Raw genomic sequence first — 6188 nt, 5'->3', positions numbered from 1 at the left:
AAGCAGCGTTTTTTTTTCTGTTAAGACACTATGAGTAAAGTGAGTAAAGACACAATGTGTAACATTTTTGCAATAAAATATCCAAAAACCACTTGCATAGTATTATATATTTTGTACAGCTGTGTACTTGTGTTATTTCAAAAATTCTCAAAGATTTGTAAATATTCTGGGTTTAAGAAATGACTCATCCCTGGCCATAGTTGCCCAGCAATGATGCCATTTCTGCATGAATATGCTACACATACTTAACTAGACTGAGTGAAGGACTGAGCACGTGCATAGTTTCATGCTCAGTTATTGCATCATCAAGCTTTGCCTCTGTTATTGTTTTGAAAATGTGATCTCTAGCGAAAAAAAAATCATATTGTGCCTTTAAAATGTACATAACAATGTTCTGTGAAAATATAAATAATCATTTAATCACATAATATAACAAAGTATTAATAGAATTGTTATTACTAAAACACCTTTCAAATTTTTGGAAAGATTAGTTATTTATGATTTTGAAAAATGTCTTCTGTTCACCAGGGCTGCATTTATCTGATCAAAAAAATTAAAACAATAATTTTGTGAAAAATTACAATAAAAAAAGTTCTCTATTTTAATGTATTATTCAAAGTACATGTAACGCAAGGTCATTTGCAATTTTAACTGACAAAAAGCTGTATAAAGTATCACTTTTTTATGTGGCTCATCCAAATCTAAAATTATTATAGTATTTTGAAACATGATGTGCATTGACCAGAGTAGCCTACTTGCACACTTGCTGTGCAGTGTGCATAACTGTTCTTGCATTTTCCTGAACAGCAGACACAGGGACTGTAAATGTAAAGAAAGGGCTGGTAAGTTCACATTCTAATGTGATAACAGTAATACTATAAAGTACTATTAGAATTTTATACAATTTTGTTTTTTTAATTGTACATAATACAATTTATTGGTGTAATTAAAAAGCAGAATTTTACTTCACTTGGAAAAAAAAATACTAATTTGACAAATACTAAATACTAAATACAATTTGATTTGATACGCAAGAGACATTTAAGATTATTATCAATGTTAAAAGTAATCGTGCTGCTTTACATTTTCTGTGGACAAACTGGAATTTATGTTTTACTTTTCAGGATTCTTTAATAAATAGAAAGTTCAGTGAGCATTTATTTGTATTTATTAAATATTTTCACTACGTTAATTAAAGCATTTATCAAATTACCATTTTGAAATAATCTAAATGTCTTCACTCTGTACTTTTTTTTTTTTACAATTAAAATCATTTCAAACATTTGTGGCAAGATTTGAAAAAGAGAGATCTATTATTGTGTTCACTAAAATGTTAAGGAGCAAAAACTGTTTTTAACAATGATAATAGTAAAAAGTAAACACTAAACAGTATATTTCTTGAGCAGTGTGAAAATGAAACTCTTTTTAAACAACAACAGATTTATGAACTATTTTAATGACTAATGTTGCATTCTTAAATGCAAAAGAACTCAAATGCAGTTAGAATTTACAGTTAATCAAAATGCATAACTGTTACAGCTGACATGTAATGTGTCAGACTATGACCTACTGTACGTTTATGTAATTATATCAGAAATGTTGCAGATTCTATGTTAGAACTATCTCAAATTCATTCAAAATCGTTAATCCGATATCCAGATGAATCCAAAAGAATGGCATCTCTGCACTTACAAAAAACTGTATATAGTATAACTTGTGTGTGCCTCATCTAAAATAAAAGCCTATGAAAGGTTAATAAAAACTATTAAAGATTTGATACATTATAAACATAAAAAGATGTGCATTTATAAGCCTACTTTGTCTGCACACTTGCTGTGCAGTCTGCATACTGGATCCTGCATTTTCCTGAACAGCAGACACAGGGACTGTAAATGTAAAGAAAAGGCTGGTTAGTTCACATTCTAATGAGTCCAGTACTCAAGTTCAAGTCTTAACTCAATGAAGCGGTCATGGTGGTTAAAACTACACCGTTGATTAACAATTTTATTTATATTAGGCGTTACATATTTAATATAAGACCTCAGTGGGTATTTCCCAAAATATATCAATGGCTTCAACTAACGTTACTTGAATATTTTGCTTACATTTGAACGTAATTGGTATGTTACCAATTCAAAGACAGATTTTTCTAGTTTACTCTAACGTAATGTAACACTTTAGTCACTCGTTATCATTATCATTTTAAACACTTACCATCTGTAGCTGCACCATACTTTGGATTTATCTTAATTGGCCTCCCAAGTCTAGTCGCCATTGTGCTCTCCTTGTCACGTTTGCGTTCGATTTTGGGCGCAACAACCACTTCTTCTTCTTCGTCATCTGCCATTGGAGCGATTTTCAAAATACAAGTATGTCCACCTTTAATACTAACATGCATTCTGATGGGTCTTGCACTTCTTTGGAGTTGTCCCAGCATGTAAAGACTTCAAACGAAGGTACCACTCCAAAAGTTTTAATTTTATTCAAAATGTTTATTATGTTATGGCTATGCTTCATGTTAACACCGAGCACTGAAATATTGGTCAATTTACTGGGACGGTCAGGTGATGAACAAAGAGACTCGAAAAACCAAAGACTCGAACGGTCCAAACTAATCAATTGTTTTTCTTGCTCGGAATGTTCAAACTGCATTGGTTAAGCTTATTGGTCCATCATGTCATCAACAAACGACTCGAAAATGATTGGAAACAGGCGAATTAATTACAGACAGTGCAGAATCTATTGAATGTTATGCATATGCGCGACTCAACGAGTCACTCCCAGAGACGACGCGTTCTTGCCGATTCACATCAAAGATTTGTTCAAAAATAACGAATTGTCAAGGAAGGAACGACCCTTCACTATGGCGGGATTAATGACTAAATTGTTGCTAATGGCGGTTCAAAAGCCCTCAAAAAAGGGAAAGCTCAAAGTAATAAAATGGCTTCAAAAGAAAAAGCTACTCACAAGCAGAGTACTTTGTTCAAGATGTGGCCAAAAGATGAAACTGACCAGGAACAGTAAAATTTCTGATGGATATAACTGGTGAGTCGCGGTAGGAAACCGCATATCTTCTTCTTCTATTGGAATTAGCCTACACTTACTTTGCCTTGTTACAGAACAAGTTAGGAGTAGGTTTCATGACTGTTCAAAATGTTGCAAAGATATAACCATGAACAGTGGCCTATTTAGCCAAATTGTGTGAATCATACGTACAGTTGAAGTCAAAAGTTTACATACACCTTGGAGAAACTGCAAAATGTTAATTATTTTACCAAAATGAGTGGGATATTTTTTGTTTAGTAAAAGACATATGCATATAGTCCATAAGAGAAAACAATACGTTAGTTCAATTTACAAAAAAAATAGACCCTGTTCAAAAGTTTGCATACTCTGCTGTTACCTGAATGATCCACAGCTGTTTTTTGTTTGTTTGTTTAGTGATAATTGTTCATGAGTCAGTTCACTTGCTAAAATCAGTGATAGAACCTTCAAAATATGTTTAAAAAAGGTGAATGAAGAACACCTTATATTACAAATTTGACAAGCAGAGCATATACCTCTCCATAACATTAATTAGTATTTTCTTTTGAATCACAGGGTGTGCAGATCTAAAAATCATCCTGGAGTTAAAAGCAGCCGATCTGTAAGGACAGGATCTTTATTTGAAAAATCAAAAATAAGCTTGCCATCATGGTTAACATTTATTTACAGGTAAGCCATTCCCTTGTCTACCTTTACCTTAAATGTCTCTGAAATTTAGCATGAGAGTGTAGAATGTATAGAGTATATTAATTGTATACAGTACGAGGTGAGAAGTAAATAGACATTAAAAACACCTATCAGGACCAATGTATAAAAATCATGGCATTTACTTGTTGCAGAACAAGATCTCAAAACTTGCACATTTATAACCCTACATGCACATCATGCTAGAGCTCATTTTCTGTCAAACAGGTTTTATTGTAGTAGTACTATCCCTGCAAGGAAAAAGTTTGACTAACTTGATGTTTTTGCTACAGTATAACCATTCATTACTAATAGCACAAGCACTGTGCCAATTATAATAATAATATATCTACTACTGTATACCAGCCAGTCATCACAATTTGAAGTCTATTTGGTGTCATTTTATATCTTAGTTTAGAACACATGGGCTGTTTTGTGCTGTAATGGTTTGATATTTTTTTGTAAATTATTGATGTTTCATTGCACAGGTTCTCTCAAGGATTGCACCTGAGACAGATAGACATGATGCAGGACAGGATTGCTAGAAGTTCTAAAACTCTCTCCAGAATGGCTAAGGTCCTGAGAAAGATCTGTACCAAGGCTATGAAAGAGTACCAAAAAAGAAGAAGGCAGCAGATGGGAGGTCAACAAGAATTTGTTGTTATTGATGAAAGCAATTTCCGTCATAAACGAAAGGTAAGTTTTATTGAGTTTAGTGCTGTGGTTTGCAACAGAGATGAAGCAGCTCTGATGCACTCAATGTGAATTAAGGTCTAGTCAGCTTTATACAGTTAAGCTTTAGAATGATAGAAGGTAAATAATGCTATCATGACTTTTCTTCGTCCTAGTAAGCAATAATGAATAACATTGTACAAAAGTACAATTTTAAATTATTATTTATGATTATTACTAAAGTCATTTATATAAGGAAAAGAACCGAAGAAAAGCAACATTGCTATGTGATTGCTGTGTAACCTTATTAGAATAATTATTGTATAATTATTAGCTATTTGTATACAGAACATAATTGTAATTTTGCCTGACATTATCACCTTTTTTTCTTCTCAGTATATATTTCTTTCTTTTTTTTTTCCTTTCTTTTTTTTTGTAGTATGGACGGGGTAGGGCATCTACCACATGGAGGCGAAGGAAGTGGGTTTTTGGAATGCTGGGTGTGAAACATAATCTGCGAAGGCCAATATTGCGTCTTGTCACTCGAAGATCAAGAAATCATCTAATTCCAATTATTGTCAAACATGTGCGTCCAGGTACAATCCTGATCTCAAGATGAGTGGAGAGCTTACAGAGGTGTGCTGGCAAATATGGGCTACAGACATTTTACAGTCAATCACAGTCACTGGTTTGTAGACCCAAACACTGGAGCCCATTCACAGCATCTAGAACGAGCATGGCTGTCTTATAAAACAAGGGTGTGGAGACTAAGAGGAAACAGGACAGAGAAAATGTTAAAAGAACATCTCGCTCTCATTGAATGGACCAACTGGCTTGGTGAAAGGCACAGAAGAGGTGTCCTTGGACGGTTATTCAGAGACATTTACCATCAATTTCCAGTCTAACAAATCCTATCTTCTTGTTACATGTGTGTTTAATGCTCAATGGCTGACTTATTCTAAAACATTTGTATACATTACAAAATATATTCTAATAAAGATTATTTAGTTATTTTTATTATTATTAAGATTATTATTATTAGTAGTAGTAGTGTATCAGTTAAATAAGGAAGTGAGTATTTGGACACAGGGAATTTTGAATGACAATGAAATGTGGCGAATTGATAATTGTTCTTACTTACAAATCAGAAAACCAATGTGACAAGTTGTGACAAGATCATTATTAACTAGTCATTAACTAATGTAAGTTCATGATTTGTTGAGGCATCTTTATGTCATGACTTTACTTGAAGGGGCACATGATGGTTAACTCATTGTTAACTAGTCATTAACTAGCATGAGTTCATGATTTGTTGAGACATCTTTATGTCATGACTTTACTTGAAGGGGCACATGATGGTTAACTCATTATTAACTAGTCATTAACTAGCATGAGTTCATGATTTGTTGAGACATCTTTATGTCATGACTTTACTTGAAGGGGCACATGATGGTTAACTCATTAATAACTAGTCATTAACTAGCATGAGTTCATGATTTGTTGAGACATCTTTATGTCATGACTTTACTTGAAGGGGCACATGATGGTTAACTCATTATTAACTAGTCATTACCTAGCATGAGTTCATGATTTGTTGAGGCATCTTTATGTCATGACTTTACTTGAAGGGGCACATGATGGTTAACTCATTATTAACTAGTCATTAACTAGCATGAGTTCATGATTTGTTGAGGCATCTTTATGTCATGACTTTACTTGAAGGGGCACATGATGGTTAACTCATTATTAACTAGTCATTAACTAGCATGAGTTCATGATTTGTCGAG

At 33.2% G+C, this 6188-nt stretch overlaps 1 long non-coding RNA gene across 1 annotated transcript; it reads right to left on the bottom strand.

Annotated features, from left to right (window-relative positions):
* Positions 1-781: 781 nt before the first annotated feature.
* LOC113071053 (uncharacterized) lies at positions 782-2260 on the bottom strand. The gene is made up of 3 exons (XR_003280022.1): positions 2215-2260; positions 1818-1886; positions 782-819 (listed from the first exon to the last, which is right to left on the bottom strand). It is a non-coding gene; the product is annotated as an uncharacterized LOC113071053 (long non-coding RNA).
* Between the last annotated feature and the right edge of the window lie 3928 nt (positions 2261-6188).

This window comes from Carassius auratus, unplaced genomic scaffold, assembly GCF_003368295.1.
Source record: "Carassius auratus strain Wakin unplaced genomic scaffold, ASM336829v1 scaf_tig00005817, whole genome shotgun sequence".
Taxonomy (NCBI): domain Eukaryota; kingdom Metazoa; phylum Chordata; class Actinopteri; order Cypriniformes; family Cyprinidae; genus Carassius; species Carassius auratus.
Note: the sequence above shows the minus strand (reverse complement) of the source record. Positions and strands in the feature narration are given on the sequence as shown.